This window comes from Panthera uncia, chromosome B1 (assembly GCF_023721935.1).
Source record: "Panthera uncia isolate 11264 chromosome B1, Puncia_PCG_1.0, whole genome shotgun sequence".
NCBI classification, from domain to species: domain Eukaryota; kingdom Metazoa; phylum Chordata; class Mammalia; order Carnivora; family Felidae; genus Panthera; species Panthera uncia.
Window position 1 is genome coordinate 12,459,110 of NC_064811.1, and position 22,079 is coordinate 12,481,188.

Sequence of the window (22,079 nt, forward strand, 5' to 3'; positions counted from 1 at the left end):
TGAACATATATGCAAGCCCTTCAGTTCAACGAGTATCATGGAGACCCAAAGGTGTCTATGTAACTGATCCAAATCTGCTCCAACAAAGAAAATGATGCCTGGTCATCTGTGAGTACAGAATGCCAGCACGGTGCAAGTGGTCTGGTTTTAAACGTCCATGCCCTTACAAATAGGGCCCAAAGACTGCCACCCATCAGCTGTATGACCTCATACAACTCACTCCACATCTCCAGTCCCCAATTTGTGCATCTGTAAAAGTACAGATGGACTGGACAAAATGAATGGTCTCTCCCATCCAAATGCCCTATGGCTCCTTGACAGATTGTTCTACGATGATCTCATTCAAATAGCACTTGTTTCATGACCAGCTTATTCAATGAGAGACTCTATAATGCTGCAGCAATACTGGCAGTGATCCATAGTTGTGGACTAAGTCACAGTTGGTGAATGTATTCACAGTATATTCACAGTATATGTAGCAATACACTGATCTCAGCAACACTGCGGTTCTTTACTACATGGATCCATATCTGCCTAGTGGGGGAGGGGGAGAACACCCCAGAGGCATAACTATGGCTACATTAAAAAAAATCAATCTAAAATAATTTGACAAAAAGGTAAGTGCTAGTCCTGAAACAAGGATTCTGGTGCTTAAATGTAATAGATAAATTAACTAAAAGGACCCCCCCCCCCACCACCAAGGAGTTTACTTCTGGAGAACTTCTTCCCATGCTTGTTTAGAAGTCTATAAAGAACATATGCATTAATCATGGAAAAGTTCAGAATGATTTTTGTCTTACCACTGGAGTCTTTCTAATATCTTCTTATATCTACGTTACAGGTAAGGAAACTCGAGCACAGACTCACTACACTGATCAAAAGAGGTTAAAAAAAAAAAAAAGACTGTGCAGATTGTGATGTTCTGTCCTAAACCAGCCAGTTCTACCCAAATCACCATAGCTCGGGGTTTCTCAAACATGGCACCATCGATGTTTGGGGCTGGGTAATTCTTGGTGTAGATGCCTATCGTGTATGTTGTCTGATTTTTAGCGGCATCTCTGACTTCTGCCCATTAGATGTCAGTAGCTCTCCCCTCTGGTTTTGACAAGCAAAACTATCTCCAGACATTGACAAAGGTTCTGTTTTCAGGCAAAATCACCCCAAGCGAAAGCCAGAGATACAGATGTTCGAAGAAGGACAGAATGGATAGTAAGTCTTCAGCTCCCCCGGACTGAGGTCTGGCTCAGGACTCCTCACTCCTTCCCACGTGACTCCATTCGCTTCCAACTTTCTCATCAATACCAGCCCTCCTTCTAATCACAGTAGTGTCATGCTGAACCCCTGCTTTAAAACTCACAAGCCTTTCCTTCATCGGCTACAGAACCATAGTAGCTGCACATATTCCCCAGACACACTATGCCTTGCCACTCCTCCTTTGCACATACTATTCCCTCTGCCCACAATGCTGTTCCCATCCTCCCAGACAGATACGGTGTGATTCATCCTCCTGAGCCAATGCACCTTCTATGAACATTCCACAGGTTCTCAAGAGCTATTAGAATTGAATTGAATTGAACTGAATTGACTTCTGGCTCAATTGCCGCAACGTCTTCGAGCTCCATTTTCTCATCTGTAGGATGGGCACAGTGATGCCTTCCTCACAAGGTTTTTATGAGAAATAAAGCACATCAAGTGGCTGCCACATAATAAGCTTTCAATTTAAAGTTCTTTTATCTTGCTGTTCTTACCAACCCATGAAAATTGTTTTACAAGAACGGGCTCACTCTCTTGGCTACAAGATCTTCACATGTCTGATTTACAGAAATAGAACCAAAAGCCTTGAAGTCTCCTTATTTTGAATCCTGAGTAATATTCCACTTTTTTTTTCCATTTTTGGTTTTTGGATCTTTCCCCTAAATATTCGGAGACAGGAATACAAGTTGGATACCAGTGTAACTATAGAAACAGCCCTATCTTGTGGGAATCAAAAGAGCCCTCCAGCTCTGGCCCTGGGTGAGTTCTCTCTAAACAGTGCTATCTGCAACCCACACTGTTTGCAACTGTCAGTAGTTTTCAAAAGGCTTCCAGTTTCCCACGGGAATATAAGGAAATTGGAATTATTAAACCAAACGATAAGAGAAACAGGAACAATGCCACAGCCCTCCGCCCCTGAAGTCCAGCAAATTGGAAGTTCTTTGTGTAACACTTATAAGGATGCCAAGCCCTGCAGAGATTGGTCACCAGGAAAAGGAAGAGGACGAGGAAAGGAAAGAGGATACCGAGGGTCACAGCCACTTGAGCAAAGGAGCCATCCATCACCAGCGCTTCCCGGGCAGCACGCACGTTTCCAGTCACAGAGGGCACCAGATCCGGCCGGCCAAGGACAGAGGAAAAAAACAACCTCGTCTCGGCTTTATTAGTTAAGTGAACACACTCCTCAGGAGTATTGATGTATTGACTAATGATTCTGACATCCAGCGTGCTGAGAGCTTACATGTTTAAAGGGCAAGAGTTACAAATCAACAAGTTATTAATTTAATTCCTCTTTGAAAAGGCGCCAAAGGTAGAGCAGAACTAGAGGAGCGTGGTCACGTTTGCTTCAGTCTAACTTCACCCCCCACCTTCTTAGCTTTGTGAATCTTCAACACCGGGGTGTTGAAAGCAGAGGCCCCGGGCAGCAGGTCCCGGGCCCACAGATCTCGGTTTGGGCCAGGAACTTTGCATCCATACCAGTCACCTCCCACGCCAAGGAGTGATGCAGGTGGGCAGCAAACCCCTGGGAGAAACACGGCTCCACAGGTGACAACCGTGTTCCGTCTCACTTGACAACTCTTCCCGGGACACAACTTCCTTCCCCTTTGTGCGGAGCTGGGGTGGTTGACCGAGTTCTGTCCAGGGTGGGGAGAAGCAATCTGTACCACTTCTAGGCCTGGCGCAAAGACCTCCCACACCATCGTCACCCTGCCTGCAGTCGTCGGCTGGTGGGACGCAGAGGACCCCAGGGGAGCCCTGGGCCCGGGAGGCAGCACAGAGGTCCCTGAATGATTAGGGGGAGCAGAGTCCCATCCCCACTCCCACCAACCCACACTGGACCGTCACGGGAGTGGGAGGGAGAGGGGGAGAAACCACAACTTGATTTTATGAAGCCACAGAGATTCTGGAATTTTTCTTAGCATAGTTAGTCTAACCTGCCAAATACACATGACTCTTCTCTCTTCTGCGATCTTATCAGAGCTTCGTTCTAAAGATGCAGGGTAGGGGCGCCTGGGTAGCGCAGTCGGTTAAGTGTCTGACCCTTGTTTTAGGCTCAGGGCATGACCTCTTGGTTTTGTGAGTCCGAGCCCGGGGGCAGGCTCTGCACCGGCAGTGTGGAGCCTGCTTGGGATTCTTTCTCCCTCCCTCCCTGCCCCTCCCCTGCTCATGTTCTCTCTCTCTCTTAAAATAAATAAATTAATTAAAAAACAAACAAATAAATAAAGATCCAGGGTAAGTGTTTTAAGAGCAAAACTGGTAAACAAACAGAGGAAAGTCCAAGTTGATTCATGACATCAAAATCCAGTCTTACCCTCAGATATGAGAATGAAAATGCCTTAAAATGTCATAGGTCTCTTGGACTTTCTTTGCTCATCCCAGTTTATACCTTAGACCTCTACCAATTTTGGTGCCAAACTAATACAGTAAATGTTAGGCTCTGGTAAAATAAAGACCGAGGTAGGTAATTATCCCCAGAGAAACTAAAGGCCCCTTTTGGGCACCAGGAATACAAAGGAATCGGCCACAAAGCCAGGAACTAGGGAGCCATAGCCATCTCTTAGGAAAGGCTTCACTTGGCCATCCTGAGACCCCCGTGGCCTCCATGAACAGGTACTCAGAATCCACTGCCCTCAGCCCTATGGCAGGAAGAGTCTGCCTTCTTAACTGTGTGACTAGCCTGATGTTTCTGATGTTTCAGAGCTCAGGACTCTCCACAAGTCCCGCTGGAGACTCATCCAGAAAGTCTTCACGAGCCGGGCCCAGCAATGGTGAGGATGCCACACAGCCCTGGCCCTTCCAAGAGAAGGGCCATTTTCCATCTGGTGAATATGCCCTCGCCTATGAAGCCAGCCCTTCAGATGGAGGAGAAAGCGTCTGGAGCTCTTTCTTCCCTTTGGCTTTAAACCAAGTCAGCCTCACACCAGGAGAGCGGCTGAGGTAGGACATAACTCAGTTATATATAACTCAGTTATATTCTAACTCAGTAGAGTTGTCTGTGGTCACTCTGGGAAGGATCCAATTTGACTTTGGAAAAGAGAAGAGAAGGGTCATTCGTCCCAGAGAGCTCAGGGACAGGATGATCCACTCACGCCTCCAGCCACAGTGGTCCTCTTCCTGCCCCACATGTGTCCCAAACTCATTCCAACCTTCGAGTTTGCTCCTGCCTCCATCTAGAATATTCTTCCCCCAGACCTTCACATGGTCCATGCCTCTGCTTCCTGCAGGTGACCTCCACTTGAATGTTCCCGCAGCGAGACTTCCCCTCATCGCCATTTCTAAATCAGTTGCCCCCACCCCAGTCACTCTCTAACCCCTTGTCCCATTTTATTTTCCTTCAAAGGCTTTATCGCTCCATGGAAGTATAATCATTGTTGTTGTAGTCTAACAGGATATCTACAGAGGACTGGGTGATAAGAGCTGGAGAAAAGGAAGGTGATTGTGCAGAGGATTTTTTTTTCCTAAGTGCCGTTTAAAAACTATCAATACACAAAAAGCCATCAATATGGAAAGTGCACGTGAAACAAGGTTAATGAAAATGTGGGTTACAAAGCAGCACACTTCTCTTGCAACTACACTGGAAACCATTGGGATAAAATAGATACATATGAGATTTAGGTGATGGAATAATAAGTAATAGTTCTTTATTTTTTGAAATTCTACATACTACTTTACATTACTGTATTAACTTTAAGAATGCATTTAATAAATAAGTACATAAGTATGTAAATCAACTAAATCCCATAAATAAACCAAAGACTATTGTAACCTTGCAAAAGACTATAGCGGCTATCTGCCCTCACACCCTCATTTACCAGATGAAGAAAGGAGCCTCAAAGGAAAGTGAATTACCCGAGGTCACAGTGAAGATTAGTCAAGGAAGAGAGAGAATCAAAAGCAGAACATGGACTCCAGGCCCAATGCTTTCCCCCCTGCATTGTGTTTCATAGTTAGTCCAGCAAAGGAGTCTCTTGAGAAGGGAAGACGAAAGTAGTCGTAACCGTGCACATGCAGAGTCTAACGGAGAAACGTGTCTTGTTCACATGGGGCCCTCACTTCCTGCCTGAGACCTTCACCTTGGTGCTTTTCTTTAGCCCAATCACTTAACCTCTTTGGGGTTCTGTTTCTTCTCCTGAGACAATGATGATGATGGTGGTGGTAATGATGGTGGTGGTGATGATGCTAGTGACGATGATATCAACGAGAAGGAGGATAATGCTGATGATGTCACTGGTGATGATGACTGGTACTACCCTTTGCCAGGCACCATGCAGAGTGCATAGGTGCTTCATCAAGATTGCTTCGTTCAATTTCCATTCCACTATGAGGTGGGCATGGTTATCATTACTGTTATCGCTGCCCCCTTTTATCAGGTAAGGAAGTGAGGCCTAGAGAATGTAATTAACTTCCCCAAAGATACTCAAGTAGTAAAATGATTAAAATTAGAAGTTAAGCTCAGGCAGAACAGCTACAGAAGTTGAATTCTGGTACACGTATAGCAAAAATCCTAAGAAATGGTTTGCAAATGCCTGAAGTTTCAGGAAAAGTGGATCATGCTATGCCAACCCCACTGAAATGGAGGTCGCAATAGTGGCCAACCTTCTTCAAGAGAGGGAACTTGTTATGGACTTCATATCTGTGTCCTCCCAAAATGTATATGCTGAAATGTTAATCCCCCAGTGTGACGACATTTGGTGACGGGGCCTTTGGGAGGTGATTAGGTCAATATGGTAGAGCTTCCCTGATGGGACTGATGTCCTCATAAGTAGACCAAGAGCCGGCATTCTCAGCCATGTGAAGACTCAGCAAGAAGGCAGCTGTCCACAAGCCGAGAAGTGTATCTCACCAGACACCAGATCTGCCAGCACCTTGATCTTGGACTTCACAGCCTCCAGAACTATGAGAAATAAATATTTGTTGTTTACGCCACCCAGTCTATACTAGTTTTGTTACAGCAGCCCAAACTGACTAAGACAGATGTTGTTCTAAAGAGAAAATGAAATCATAGGTATGATGGGGCTTCTGCAACTACCGTGTTCCATAAACACTGTGTAACAGCATTAATTTATCTAATCCTAATAACTTCCCAAGGTAGTTACTATTACTACCACGTTTCATTTAAAAATGAGGAAAATGATTCATAGTCAGATAACTTAGCCAAGGAATGGTTGGCCTGGGATTCAAATGCAACAGTCTGGCATTACAGCCTGAAATCTTAACCAGTGCATTATGAGTGTTTCTAAAAATTATGATTATTATTGAAGCAGGAAGTTCCTGGGTCACAAGAGTACATTTCTGTGCTTCATCTCTTGAGTTTGGAGTGTGGTCATATGTAGATACTCACTCTACCCAGGGATGCCTTCGATCATCCTCCACCCTAACAACATAAAGAGTACCCAGCTGTTGTCAGTTCCTCATTTGGGATCAGCCTAGAAGAGCAATGTGGAGATCCAAGAGAAGTTCTCAGTAAGTTCCTTGAGTCGATTTCCCCTCTTGCCGCCTTTCGTCAGCCAGGCATCTCAGTCTTTGGAGACTTGTTCATTCAGGGTGACAGTGACATGAGCTGATGTGAGTGGGTGCCCACGCAGAAGGTCGGCCAGCAACAACATTTAAAATGAATAGGGCTGCTCTCCATGAGCCCAAGTGCTTAACTGGCAAAAGCAAGTCATTGGTTTGTTCTTTTTGTTTGTTTGTTTTGTTTTGTTTTGTTTTGTTGCAAGACGGCTACAGAAACAAGCCACCAAATTCAGAGGCCAATAGGAGATGCGGAAGAGGCAGGGGATTCACAGTGTTTGAGGAAAAAAACAACATGGCAGAAGTGCAGAGAAAGCCCAGGAATCTCCACATAGTCAATAGGCAGCAGAACCCACTGCATCCCTTTTCGCTGTAAGAAAAGGATTTGAAGCCTTAACTAGATTCAGGGGTTGGTAGAATCGGAAGGAGTCATAAATGCCACGTTGGTGCACTTCCTCATCCTACATGTAAGAAAAGGGATGGCCAAGAAGGTAATGACTCCTTCAAAGTCATAGCTGACTAAGGGCTCTGCATCTACGTAGAGGGTGGTGTGTGTGAACGGAGGGTGGCCTCACCTGGAGGGTATGGAACCCTGTGGGTCATTCCCACTTCCCTTAAAATGGCCCCTCCACCAGGTGCAAAGTTCCTTTCTGATCTGGCCCCATTATCTCTGCTGCCCACCCCCCTCCTCACGTCCACTCTGTGACCATAACCCCAACCTCCTGGTTTTTCTGTAACCTATCGAGCCTGCTCCTACCTGGGGGCCTTGGCACGTACCTCTTCCTCTGCCTGGAATGCTCCTTCCTCAAATACCTACATGCCAACTCGGATCTGGTCCCTTATTATCACATTTTCAGGAATTTTGTGAGACAGTGGTTAGTTTACAGTTAAAGAAGTTACTATGTTAAAAACAAAGGTAATAAAACTCAACGCATCCGAATTATTTTTGCTCCATCTCACTATTACTTGCGCTTCTGAGGTTCTTTATGGGTATTGTATCAGGATGGTAGGAATACAAGCCCACGTGCACGACTTCATGTTGGTAGCTGGAAACCGGCCGCCGTGGGCGGATTTACACAGCAGAAATTGGCACAAGCTACCAACCAGGGCTGGCTTTTTTGTCCCTCTAGACTTACCAAAGCAGTGGACAAAAATGCCAGTAATGTAGAGTAAGCATAAAAGTGTGGCCTGCCAGTAGCCATAACGTTGTAACTAGCATGACATTTGAGGACCTATTTTTCCAGCGTCGGAAAACTCTTATCCTGTTCAGAAGAACAGGAACTCCTGACATTGATGAACGGGTGAAATTCAGATATTCATCTCTGTTGTTTCACTTTTTCTTATTCATTAAGGTAAAAGAAAATATCAGCCAACGTTCATGTCAGAACTACTCTTGCCGATAAAAATTATATAAAATGATTACAAACAAGAGTTTAGCAAAAATCAACAAAACCATTTTGGGAGAATTCACTGGCCATATAAAATTTGTAATAAAGAGTATTGTGTTTTTTATTATTACATATCAACTGTGAACTATCTATCTTTCTGTCAGCAAAACTTATTTTTAAAAATTCATATATGTATAACATGTTTGTTTATGTATTTGTTTTTTAAAGAACTAGTTGCTAGTTATCAGCCCACCAGTGGTCTCTTGCATTCTGTCTGAGTCTCTGCTCAACCTCCATTGGCCCAGAGAAGTCTTCTCGGATCACATTAGTGGGGTCCATCAGGCTTTCTATCCCCTGACCCCACTTTATTTGCCTTCATACGATTTTATCACTACTTAATGCTATATCATTATATATCTCTGTGTACCTGTTTATCTGGTTCCTCCACTGAATTGTAAGTTCTAAAGCAGCAAAGAAATAAAAACAAAAATAATTTGTTTTGGTTACTGTCTATGTTTCCCCTTGCTGAGAATAGATGCCTGGTACATAGCAGGTACTTAATAAATATATTTGAAAAAAATGAATGAGTGCAACTGGCCTCCTCGGCTTCGTAGGTAAATTCATGGCATCGTTTGCTGTAAGTCAATGCCGACAGGACTCTAGACCCCTCTCATAGTGTTACGCTCAAGAACATTTGCAAATAACCTAGAAATCAGTACAAGAGGGGAGGAATAAAGAAAGAAAAAAAAAACGTTCTTATGGCTTCTGATCAGTGTTGTGTAACTAGCCTGTGACTATCCTGTAACTTTCCATATTGTTCCGTAAAAGGTGACAAGGTCTACAACTTCTAATGACATCTGTAAACAAAGCGGGGAAGCCGCCACCGTATTTGAACCAAGGCTGGCCACGTCCCCTGTGGGGTGGCTTTTCTGTATCTAGGCCACATTCTAAGAGTCACATTGACAACCTTGTGGCCAGGAAAGGCAACCAGGCAGGAGAGATGCCGCTGTGCAATGGGGAGTGGGCCAAGTCAAGAGACAGGATGTCAAAAATGCTGTGAAGGAAGACAGCACGCGTGCCTATCCGGGGTGTTGCCACGGCACTGGACCAGCTGAGCCCCTGCAAGTAGGGAGCCCAGCGATGAGAGGACGGGGAGCCAGGAGCTGATTAGCTCCCAATATTGGGAGAGTGGAAAAGACAGAATGAACTTGTTCTGTACAAGCTCAGAAAAGGACTTATGACTGAAAGCAGCTAAAAAACTGAGTTGGGTTTCATTTTTTCTATTCCTTCTAACAGCTGGAACTCTCACACAATGGGAAATATTGTCTGTTCACCCCAAAATTTTCTGACAAAACATACTCTTTGTCCTTAATGCTTCCTACACTTTTACCTTATACCTTAGGGAGAAAAAAACCCAAAAAACAAACAAACAAACAACAAAACCCCAGAAAACAAATTATTTGAATTCTACAAAAGTTTTCTAAAAAAAGTAGCATTTTAACATTCTATAATTTGTATTTTTAGCAAATGCCTAGTCTTAAAACTCTATATTCTTTTTTAAATTAAAAAAAAATTTCTGAAGTTTATTTAAATTTGAGAGAAAGAGAGGGAGAGAGAGTACACTCAAGCTGGGGAGGGGCAGAGAGAGAGGGAGAGAGAATCCCAAGCAGGCTCCCCGCTATCAGCACAGAGAGCCTGATGCAGGACTCAATCCCACGATCCTGGGATGACAACCTGAGCTCACATCAAAAGTCAGACGCTTAACCGACCGAGCCACCCAAGCGACTCTCAGAATATTCTAAGAAAACAGCAAGGGTGGCAGATAGCTTTTTTAAAAGTTTTCTTGCCTTATAATATGCAAACCATAACATTCATGTGTTTTCATTTGTAGTAAATATACCAAGTTGTGCATCATCACTGCAACCAGTTTGATCATATTGTCCTCATGCTGATTGCAGGAACTCCTGCCCTCACGCCATATCCACCCACATAATTGCATGGTATGTATGTGTGGTCTTCTGTGACAGACTTCTTCAGCATAATATCCTTGAGGTTCGTTCATGCTGTAGCATGTTGTTCCTTTTTGTTCCTTTTGATGGCTTAAAAGCATTCCACTGAATGGATATACCACATTTTGTTTATTCATTCACCAATAAACAAGCATTTGGATCATTTCTGGTTTTTGACTGTTACGAAAAATGAATAGCATCATTTTGAAATATCTTCAACTCCCCGCATAAACCAGACAGAGTTGCGCCATACCAAAACCCATGGAAAATACTTGCAACAAAATTAGAAGAAGATCAAAAAGGTGTTTAATTACATGCACCATGGTAATACATAGACTGGAAAGCATGTAGATTTTACAGTGCAGTTTTATCTCACACTTAATGAAAAAAAATGTTTGGGATATATTTTCAGGTGCGAAAGCAGGTTTCAAAATAAGAAGTGCAATAAAATTCCAAATATTTATATCTGTATATATTACATATCATAAATTCTATCAATGGCTCTGGGCTCTGAATTCTCAATGCACGTTTTACAATAAGACTTTAATTTGCCATCTCCGTCACCATTGTTGTCATTGCACATATGCAGATATTAAAAAAAAAAAAGAAGTATCAGAATTTGCAGAACAGGTGTAAATGACTTGGAAGAAAATGCAAGACAAAAACGGATCACTTTTTAACCTCTCGGAATGGATGTTTCAGAGTAAGAGTCAGGGCTATTGTACATCCAACAAGATTAGCTACCTTCCGAATACTGAATTCAAAATCAGGCAAGCTCCACATAATGCAAAGCCTGCTCAGAGCCCAGCACCAATTTTTTTTAATGCATTATTTTGAAGAATGCTGTCTCACCAACACGTTTCACGGCACAGAGATTTTACTACATGGAAAATCTTGGACAGCTATGAGTCAAAGAACAACTCTGAAAAGTTAGACCCTGCATCTGAAAATTCTTAGGAATACATAACCAATTTATGTTCCTGTTTACGTATGTACAAGAGTAATGTTGGATTTTTAAAACATGTCAAAGGCTAAAGGAGCTTTTTTAAGAAGCATAAAATAAAAATTCTGTGATAAGAAAAGATGACATTTGGGGGTGTGGTGAACTCCCAATCACAAGCAGGTGGACAGACCGCTAACAACTACAAGGCATGCATGTTGACACAGTCTGGGCAGGAAGAAGCAGAAGGAGGCTATAGGTCATTTGATGGCACAGAAAATAAGGGAACCAAGAATAACCAACAGGTATCCGCTGGAAAGTGAGGCAGACCAATTTGAAAATAGCAGCTGAAACTGGAGGAAAAACACTAGAAAGTTAATACCAAAAGAGTCCACTGATACTGTACAAGGAGGGGATGTGGCTGGGACAGGGCTTCTGGGCTGGCCGCAAAATTCTGATCTCAGGCATAGCCAGATACCCTCTTCCTAACTCCTTAAAGCTGTACAAAATTAACTGATTGATTTAAAAATAAATTTTTAGAAATTACCATGGTTACTTGATGAAAAGCAGATCCTGTGCCCTACTCCAGACTTACGATATCAGAGAGTATGAGAACAAAGCCAAGGAATACTTAAGACGATTCAAGTTTCTGCGGGGGGGGGCGGGGGGAAACCTCATGATTGATATTACTTAAAATTATTTTTAAAAATCAACTGCGTTTTGGAGTGAATCATAAGTTTAGTCAGTACCAACCCTTCTTCCAATTTTCTCAAAGGAATTTTTGTCCAACAAAAGAGCGTCTATCTAGAGCCATCTCCCGATCTAGACTGACAGAGAGGGAGGACTGTTTCTGGGCGATGACTCACCAGAGCTCTCCACCAGAAGGGCCGGGAAGGCCAGCAGAGTGAGGAGACATCCTGTTATGCAAGCCACAGCCAAGGACAGGCTCTCCCCAGGGAAGACAGGCTAACTTTACGGGTGGGGGTGCTTGCTTATGAGGCACCTCACACACTAGCAATGCCATCATCCACGTAGGAAGCTTTAGAGTCTAGAAAGTAGATTCTCCTCCTTCTCCTCCTCCCGTTCTGATGTGGGATAACAAAAACCTCTGGTCATAGATAAAGGATACATAATAGGAGGAAAATGAGGTTCAGTGAGGGAGGCCAGATGCACAGAAATGGGGGGAGGGAGGGGCTGGAGCTTTGACCCACATCTTTGCCTCGGGTTCTGCTACCCACCTATTGGGATCCCCGCCGCCCCCCTCCCCCCCCACCCTTGCCCAGCCAACTCAAAGCCACAAAATCATCTTGCGTTACCACGTTTTAGTTTGGATAAACTGACTATGGAGACAGAAATTCTTAAGTACCCTATGTGCAACAATCTCTTAAACATTTAGTATTCTGGGTCTATTTCTTTCTCTGAAACAACTACCGAGTTGATTGATAATTTATGCAAGGATGATGTTCTGCTCATTTAAATCTAGGGGTACACACCTCTGCCCAATGTTGCCTCTAATTTTTCCTACCTCCTTTTCCTTGAAGGAGTCGAAACTTGGTAGATACAAAAGAGGAAGAGCAGCTAAAGCCTGAAGTGTAAAGATAAAGAGCCACTAAGGTCACCCGAATGTATCCATACTGCACCTGTTCTATATAGTATTTTTCTCTACTAATAGACGATCAAATGTAAATCCTAATGTACACTCCATTTTACATGCAATATGGGTTAGTTACTGTTGCTATGGAAACCTTCACTTTTGCATTTACTGATTCTAATTCTGTGACATTTGCTGACTTTAGTACAATGTAAAGTTTATAAATATAACATAAAGGTTTGCGGGGAGTTTTTTTTTTAAGTATTCAATTTGCATAGATAATTCCATCACAAATCTCTAGGTACATTAGGAGGAAGGCATTAAACTGATGCCGGCTAACAGTAATCAGCAAACAAGAGGCTATTTCTAGAAATAACTATGTCCATTGATCCCCAAAAATCTCCTTTCACTAACCAAACGTATACCATTGCATAAGCCTTCCAACCACGGATGCAGTGATAATTTCCCCGTATAGATTTGTAAGGTAATTTCATTTATTCAACACACTTTCGTATCTGTTACCTTATTTTCACCTTACCATCGACCTGGTGAGACAGACAACCGGAGAGTTTTGAGGAAAGAACTGACTTCGCTTTAGGGACTATAGTCGACCCTTGAACAACACAGGTTTGAACTCCATGGCGCCTCTTATGCACAGGTTATCTCCCATAAATACCGTCCAGTACTGTATATGTATTTTCTGTTCCTTATGATTTTCTTAATAACAGTTTCTTTTCTCTAACTTACTGGACTGGAAGGATACTATGTGTACTACATATTCTGTACAAAATACGTTAATCGGTGGTTTATGTTATTAGCAAGGCTTCCAGTGAACAGTAGGCAATGAGTCAGTTTTGGGGGAGTCAAGATATATATGTGCATTTTCAATTGCACGGGGGTCGGCGCCCCTAACCTCCGTGCAGTTCAAGGGTCAACTCTACTTCTAGCCTGGAGCAAACAATCCTTTGACTTTCAATTGGAGCTTCATGGGGATCACTGAACAAATCACCCTCTTTTCCCTTTTTATTCCCAGTCTGAGTCATCCTTGCGTTTTTGAAAGCTAGCACAATTTCCACCCGTGGAATAAACGCCTCCTCTCTAAATGTCCCTACATTGTTCTAATTCCTTGATTATTGTCACTTACCAGCCACAGAAACTAAGACCCATAATTATTATGCAAAAATATCAAAAGTCATCTAGCAATGAACGGGGACCATAAATGCATTGATAAAAGTTGATCGAACTGACATACAGTTATGACGTTCACCCAGCACTTTTGAGGCATTCCCACAGGCAGGGGTGAAATGCTACCTCCCTGTTACAGTCACAAAGAAAGGAATGATTTTGCGAGCCTCCCCAGGGAAAGCCAGGATTCAGGGAGCCACGCACATACATATTTGAATATAAAAGAGAGCATGTACAAGAAGCATTTTAAGTGGTTCCATCAAAGCCTGTGCATGCAATGAAAGGAACAAATTTAACCAATATTTATTGAGCTTCTATATTGTGTCAGACACTGCTTAGCAATCTTAGAGCGGTGAAGTGTCTATAGTTGTACCTGAAGAAGGAAAGAGGGGGTGAAAGAAAACTTATAATGCCATACTTAAGGCTTATAGCGGAAAGGAAGACAGGCCAACAAAATGGCAAATGGGTTTAAGAGAATCACAAGAGCTTTTCAAAGATAAGAGGCACTTGAAAGAAAACAGGACCACTAATCACCAAGAAGAAACAGGGAAATAATGAGACTCAAAAATGGGGAAGAGAATGAACTCAATCAATCTTTGCTTTAAAAAAAAAAAGAAAGAAAAAAGGCAAAGAATGTTTAAAAACTGGTAAGTAATAAAGATATCGTGAAAGTAGAAGGTAATCGAAAGCAAGTTGGGGGAGGAGCTTGGGAAATGCACAGCTCAGGGGAGGCGGATAAGGCTATGAAGGGGTTTGGCAGAAGTGATGGACACAGGGGATGCTGCTACAGCCATTTCAAGTGGGTTCTGCGAAGCAGGCAGAGTGGAAAACAGTAAACCATACACCGATTTCCAGCTTGAGGACACAGGTACATGCTGTTGACAAGAACGGATAGAGATGAAACCTAAAAAGACTCCCTGCTCTCATCCCAGCCTAGAGACCTCTTCTGCTCAAAACCATCCATAGTCAACCCAGTGCACCAAGCACTGTCCCATCCGTGCTCATCTGTCCCCCCTCCTGGTGGCCCAGTGCACGGTCATCTTTTTCTTGGCAAAGTATAATAGCTTTCTCTAGCCTATCTTCTTGCATCTGCTGTTAAATGCTCCCAAATCGTTCTCCCCTCAGCAGCCTGAGCAATGTTTCCAAAATGCCATTCCAAAGCGGTGCCCTCTTTCAAACTCCCATTCAAAGGAGGACACCTCCCACTGCTCTTAGCATGACTTTCTAAATTTTATTTATTTATTTATTTTTAAGGTCTGTTTTTTTATTTTGAGAGAGAGAGAGAGAGAGACAGAGAGAGAGAGAATCCCAAGCAGGCTCTGTGCAGGCCACCAATGCAGACAGAGTCCAATGAGGGACTCGAACTCACGAACCGTGAGATCATGACCTGAGCCAAAACCAAGAGTCAGATGCTTAACTGACTGAGCCACCCAGATGCCCCAGCATGATTTTTTTTTAAAAAAAGCCAAAACCCTTAACATGTCTAACCACAGTCAAGCATGATCTGTCCCAACATGTATCTTTAGCTTCATGATGCTTCTACGATCTCCTCCCTGTACTCTGCACTCCAGACAACCTGCCCCCCGACTACCACAGGACCTTAACGCTTGCTGTTCCTCGTTTAAAATGCCATCCTGGTGTCCCAAATCCCATTATTTTTTGTTTCAGAGAGAGAGAGTGCAAGAGTGCACACAAGCAGAGGAGGGACAGAGAGATAGAGAGAGAGAAACTTAAGCAGGCTCTTCCTTCAGTGCGAGCCCAACACAAAGCTCAATTCCACGACCCTGAGATCTTGATCTGAGCCCAAATCAAGAGTCAGACGCTCAACCAACTGAGCCACCCAGACACCCCCCACAAATCCCATTTTTCTAATTGAATCTCATTTGTTCTTTTTTTAATTTTTTCTTGTTTATTTATTTTTGAGAGAGAGAGAACACACACGTGAGCAGAGGAGGGGCAGACAGAGAGGGAGAGAGAGAATCCCAAGCAGACTCCACACACTATCAGCGCGGAGCCCCGGCACCAAGCCCCACTCAATCTCACGACTGACCGGGATCAAGACCCGAGCCCAAACCAAGAGTCAGACGCTGAACCGACTGAGCCACCCAGGCACCCCTGTTCTTTCAATCTTAGTTGAAACTTCACTTCCTCAAAGAAGGCTTTCCTTACTACTGCTCCCACCAGCACTGACCAGGTTTCTTTATATCATGCTTTCCAGAAACAAGCTTGATTTCTCTGATGCATTTATCACACTGTGTTATATAGTACACATTTTGTTTTTTTTTTAATGTTAATGTGATTTAATAGAACGACTGAATATAAAAAAGAAGTTGAGATACATATACAATAGAACACTAGAGGACATAAGACATGCTACTTTTAATGCACTGCTTTTTTATTAAAAATTATTTTAGACTTCCAAAAAGACTGCAAAAATCGTAGGGTTCTTCTAGAACCTTCGCCTACCTTCGCCTAATGTCAGTATCTTGTATATCTGTAGCACAATTGCTGCCACGAGGAAATTAGCATTGGTACAATATTATTGACTGAACCACACATTTTTATTCAAATTCTGCCAGTTTTCCCACTAATGGCCTTTACCTGCTCAGGATCCAAACCAGATTCCTACACAGGATTGAGTTATCTTGTTCTCTCAGTCTCCTCCAGTGAAGGACAGTTCCTCAGTCTTTCCTTGTCTTTCACATTTAAATATGCAAATCCAAATGTAATGTTGAGTTTTTAAAAACAAATGAAACGGCATAAACGTAACATAGTCCACCAACCATGCAATGACAACTGTTTATACTGAATGAAACCTTATTGCTTGAATTATTTCTAATGTTCTTTCTGGTCTGGGAAGTTTGGTGTCAGTGTATGACAGATCCTGGGTTCCAAAGTATGTCAATCAGTGTCCAAATTCCAGACCTGTCCCCTGTGACCTTTATCACCACATAGTACACATTTTATACATTATGACTGTATATCAATGTCTGTGATCATTTACTTGCTCTTTACCTCCCTGACTTGGTTGTAAGTTTCCTACAAGAAGGGCCTGTGTCTATTTTTATGCACCACCGTATGCTAAACATCCTGGCCCCTACTCAACATAAATACCATACTGAATGAGGAAATGAATAAGATTTTAATGGATCTGCTCAAGGATACGTTATGGTTCCTATCATTACAAAGTGAAATCCAAACTCCTCGGCCAAGCTTTCAAGGACCTTCATTACCACTCTCTCTTATAGCTGAGAAGACAGACATTTAGCAGGAAAAAGCGTGATGGTTAATTCCATGGGTTAACTTGACCAGGCCACGGAATGCCAGATTATCTGGTTAAACATTATTGCTAGGTGTGTCTGGAAGGTGTTTCCAGAAGAGACTGGCGTTTCGATTAGAAACCTGAGGAAAGCAGAGGCCCTCCCCAGTGTGAGTGGGTATCATCCAATTGGGTGAGAGCCTGAATAGAACAAAAAGGCAGAACATGGTTGAATAAACTTCCTGACTCATTGAGCTGAAATACTGATCTTCTCCCACCCTTGGTCCTCCCGGTTCTCAGGCTCCAAACTGGAATCTAGACCACTCGCCCTCTGACTCTCGGGTCTTCAAACCACATCACCAGCTTTCCAGAATCTGCAGCTTGTAGATGACAGATCATGGGACTTCTCAGCCTCCATAATCACATGAGCCAATACCTTCTAATAATAAATGTCTTTCTAGATAGATAAAGATACAGAGACAGAGAGAGAGAAAGAGAGAGAGAGAGAGGATGAGAGATATCCTAATAGTTCTATTTCTCTGTAGACCTCTGAATAATACTAAGTGGGCAGAGAAGGAGGGGTGTGCCGCTCAGAAACAAGAAGCAAATTTAACAAGTCTGTGAAGCCCCGTTCACACTGCATTCTGTGGACCATGACACCCAAGCATGGGATGGATGAAAATGGTTTCTCTTTCAGACATGCTATCTCCTTCACACCTGCAGACACTTCCCCGAGCAGAAGTCAGGCAACTACATCCTCTTCCCACCCCATACCTGTCGGCTTGGTGGCACCTCAGGCCTTTGTTCCTTCCAGCTGGAAGGACTTCTTCAACAAATCCAAATGTTATAATTTTCTTACAGGACGGATTCAATTCCAACCTTCTCCGTGACACATAGCACAAACGCTCTACTGTAGTTATTATATTATAATGCCAGAAGACAATTTAGCACTTCTTTAAGTGTTCAATCAATATTTAGTGGAGATCAGTCAGATTCCAGGTCCTGTATTAGAGCCTGGATGATTAAGTTAGATAAAAACAGGACTTCTCGTACCGTCGGGCAGTTTCCACTCTGCAAAGAGACAACTGGCCGAGAGAATGGGAAGAGGGGGCTGAAATCCAAAACACTTTGCAAGGTAGTTTGGGGCCGGTGTCTGCCTGACAGGAAAACCAGAAAGCTTTCCATTTGTATCAAAGGACCGCAGGCTCACCTGGAGGAACACCTTTTACTAATTCACATAAACATGTCCTATGGGCTGCTGTGCCTGGAACGATAGACATAGTGCTGTGTGGAGCTTACAGCTACCTTGGGTTTAAAATTCTGAGCTTGTTGTTTCGCTCATATTTCTTATTTAGTCAAGAAAGGTCTACAGCATTTCTTCTGCACTTGGCCCTGTGCTCTGGGCCTCAGTTTCTTCATCTGTGAAGTGGGGCACTGTCTTGAGAGTCAGTAGGGTTGAGAAGGGAAGATCAACCGTGGACTTGGGTGCACCCGGGTTCAAGCCACCGTGTGATTCCTGCTCACTATGAAACCCTGCACAAAGCACTAAACCTCTCGCAGCCTCAGTGTTTTCATCTGAAAAATGGAAGTAATAATACTACCTATTACTAATATTAGGATTACCTAATAATCCTACCAATACTATTGCTGTGCGGCTTGAGACAATGATGTAAAGCACTTAACTATGAGACTGGCATGAAGCAAACACTCAATACATGTGCACTTGATTTTCATTGTTCCTGCTGCTGAATTTTGCAAGATTCTCAAAATTCTCATTAAGTCTCTGCCTTCAATTTTATGGATACCTAACCATTCAAGACTTTGCATGATTTGTTTCTTCCTAAATTTTTCTCAGTATTGTCTAGCTAGATGGTGGGAGGAGGGGGGATTTTTTTTTTTAAGATTCGCTAAGTAACACCCTAAAAGTTTCATGAAAATTTCTACATTCAACACCCTGGTAAGGATGAGGTTTGCTACCCTACACGCAGACATTTTCTCATGACCAAGGAAAAACAAAAGGATTATTTTTGCTATATCTTGGCCTTTAAGCAGACTTAGAGAGGTTGCCTTTTTTCTTTCTCTCTCATCGGAGGTTTAGATTCTAATAGGTTAAAAGGCCTGGTTGCAGCCATCACTTTAATGCTGCAGCCATCACTTTAATGCTGCAGCCATCCCTTCGATCTGTCGCCATCACTTTAATGTTGCAGCATCCCTTCAATCTGCAGCCATCACTTTAATGCGGCATGGCTTTATCTCTCTGGGTTTGGATGCTTAAGCAGCTCAATTCCTCTAAAGATCACCAAATACACAGCATTGTCAAAAAGTTAGTAAGAGTGCCCTAGATTAAAACTATGAATATTTGGGTCACAATTTACTACATATTATAACCAACTTAGAGTGTGAACATGCACGTGTATGAGTGCATGTGCACACATGTATGCATGCATGTTTTATGCATGCTCGTGTGCATGTGTATGTGTGCACGTATGTGTGTGTTACAATACTGCGGTTTCTGCTGGGACGACTTCTATTCTCACTGTTCTCAACAGTCTGGTCTTGCTCATCAGGAGTCACCATACACCCCTACACTGTAAGTAGATGTTCAACTGGCTGCCTTCCCCACTAGGCTATGAGCTTCCTGAGGGCAGGGTTTGCTTGTTGTCCTCCATCATTGAGCACGTAATTAAAAAAAAAAAACCCAATCACTTATTGAGGGATGAATAAGCCAATGCAATCCCATCATAGACACTACAGGGTGCCACAGTAAATGCTGCGTCTTTAATGATTTTGAAATCAAAGCCACCATAAAAGTAACAGCATTCTCTCTTTTCTCCTTTTCCCCTGCCTCCACTTAAAAAAAAATCACAGGAAATATAGAATGAGGACTGGAAACCGTTCCCCACTGTTTCTCTCCCCACCCCCCACTCTCCTGTTATACCAAGAGTATCTGGTATCCCTTCAAGGAGGTCTCCGGAGACCTGGTAACACTATATATATGGTTAAGCTCCTTGGAAATACAATGGACTGAATTAAGGTAGAGGTTTCTTACTGTAAATGTCTTGACATATTTTCCTTGCAGACAAATGCCTGGAAATATAATAAACTATATTTTAATGTTTATTTGTCTCAAATACAGGGTTTTTTTTTTCAACAGACAAATGTGAAGTTTTGAGTCCAGAAAAAAACAGGTTTAAATCACCACCCAGCAAGCGGTTTTTAAAATAGTACACACAAATGATCATTTCAAAGCAGTTTAATGCACTTAGCCAACAGGCATTAACAGTCTTTGCAGAATAACCTAACACCTTAAGCTTATTTTCTAGTCTTGGTTCAGATGAATTTTAACCTTTCTTAAAAAAAAAAACAAAACTGACAGTGCAGGGCACCCACTGATCTCTGTAATTTTAGTACATCCTGCATTTGCATTTTGTGGTTCTTTTATCATGACCGGAAAAAAACAATCCCTGGACCTTCTTTCATGCACAGTTAAGACAATGGCGCTCACAGCACTTGGAGACTAAGTGTGGTTCTCCAGCTCTAGCCGGTTGGTGAGGAAAGGCAAGGCGTTGTGACTCAGCAAGTTCCCCTCAGCAATGAGGGTGGGAGAGAAAGAACAGGAGGCTTGACACAGAGTCAATAACACATTATTTACCTCGATTTTATTTTTAATGTGGTAGATTAAAAACAGAAGCAAATAGTCCACCTAATGGGAGTCAGAGACTCTGGGGCCGACAAAAGAAACTTGCCATTCACATCTCGTCTACGCCAGAGCTGTCGGAAGAAAAATCAGCCTCAGGAAAGGGAAAGATTTATCCAAAGCCATAGGTTCAAGTTTGGGGAGGAAAGTAGCTATGAGAAGAGTTCAGGAAACCCACCCCTAAAATGAGAACAGTCTACAGTCTCCGTGACATCGCATCAAATGCCATGGAGGGAAGGAAAGAGTCGCTACCCAACACTGCCCCTGTCTTGGCAATTTACCTCCATGGTCCCACTGAGTGTTCCAGATGTGCCTGATGTTGATGGATTATTTCTAGCCTGCCACCTTGGAAACTGGGTTTCTGAGACTTATGTTCCCCGTCCTGGACGGGGTAGGATTTCAAATCTCTCCGTCTTGTCTCTCCCCACTCTGCCTTTTCACTTGACTAACTGCCACATCGCTATGGGGTCCTCTGGCCAGGCTGGCTACCACGTAAGGAGGTTTTCCCAGAAGGCATAGTGCATCACTTCCGGTTTCCCAAATCTGTCAAAGGCAGAGGGAAAAGTCAGGGCTGGAGACATGGGGACCCATCTTCTAAAATGACTGCTGAAAGTTCCATGAACCACATCATGGGCCTCACTGGTACACAAATAAAGTGGCCCTGGGCAAGTTACATAACCCTGGCTCACGGTAATTTTGCATCTTTAGAAAAAAATGCCATGAAAATCCATCCTTTGCTTCAGACACACTGGGCTAAAAATATCTCCATCGGCCAGTAACTGTGTGTAATTTTTCCTTTGTGCATCTCCCCATTCACAGATTCCCTTCTCTCAGCAGACAAGTATGTTCCAAGACAGACCGCTAGTCCCCCCTCCACAAAGTGACCAGAGGGATCTTGCCCAAAAGCAGATCAAAGTGTTACACACACACACACACACACACACACAGGCAAAAAACTACCTTTATCAGTTCCCTTTGTCCAATACGGTAGAAGCTAATGTTGGTTTAATCTCTACCATTTATCAGGTGCTAGTCTAGGGACCTATAGGCCTTATCTCATTAAATTCTCCAAAACAATCCTGTGAGGTGAGTACTATTGTGGTATCATTTTCCCAAAGAGAAAACCAAGGCACAGAGAAACTAAACAATCACATCAGGGTCCTGCTTGTACTTACCGTGTGAAGTCCAGGAAATAAATAGTCTCTCAACGATGAAGACCACACGTCCTGGCTCAGCACACCAAGG

The 22,079-nt window shown here is 43.0% G+C and overlaps 1 protein-coding gene across 7 annotated transcripts in view; it reads right to left on the reverse strand.

Annotated features, from left to right (window-relative positions):
• LDB2 (LIM domain binding 2) overlaps nucleotides 1-22,079 on the reverse strand; it is a 382,619-nt gene that overhangs the window by 346,019 nt on the left and 14,521 nt on the right. The gene's annotated exons all lie outside the window — the stretch shown is intronic.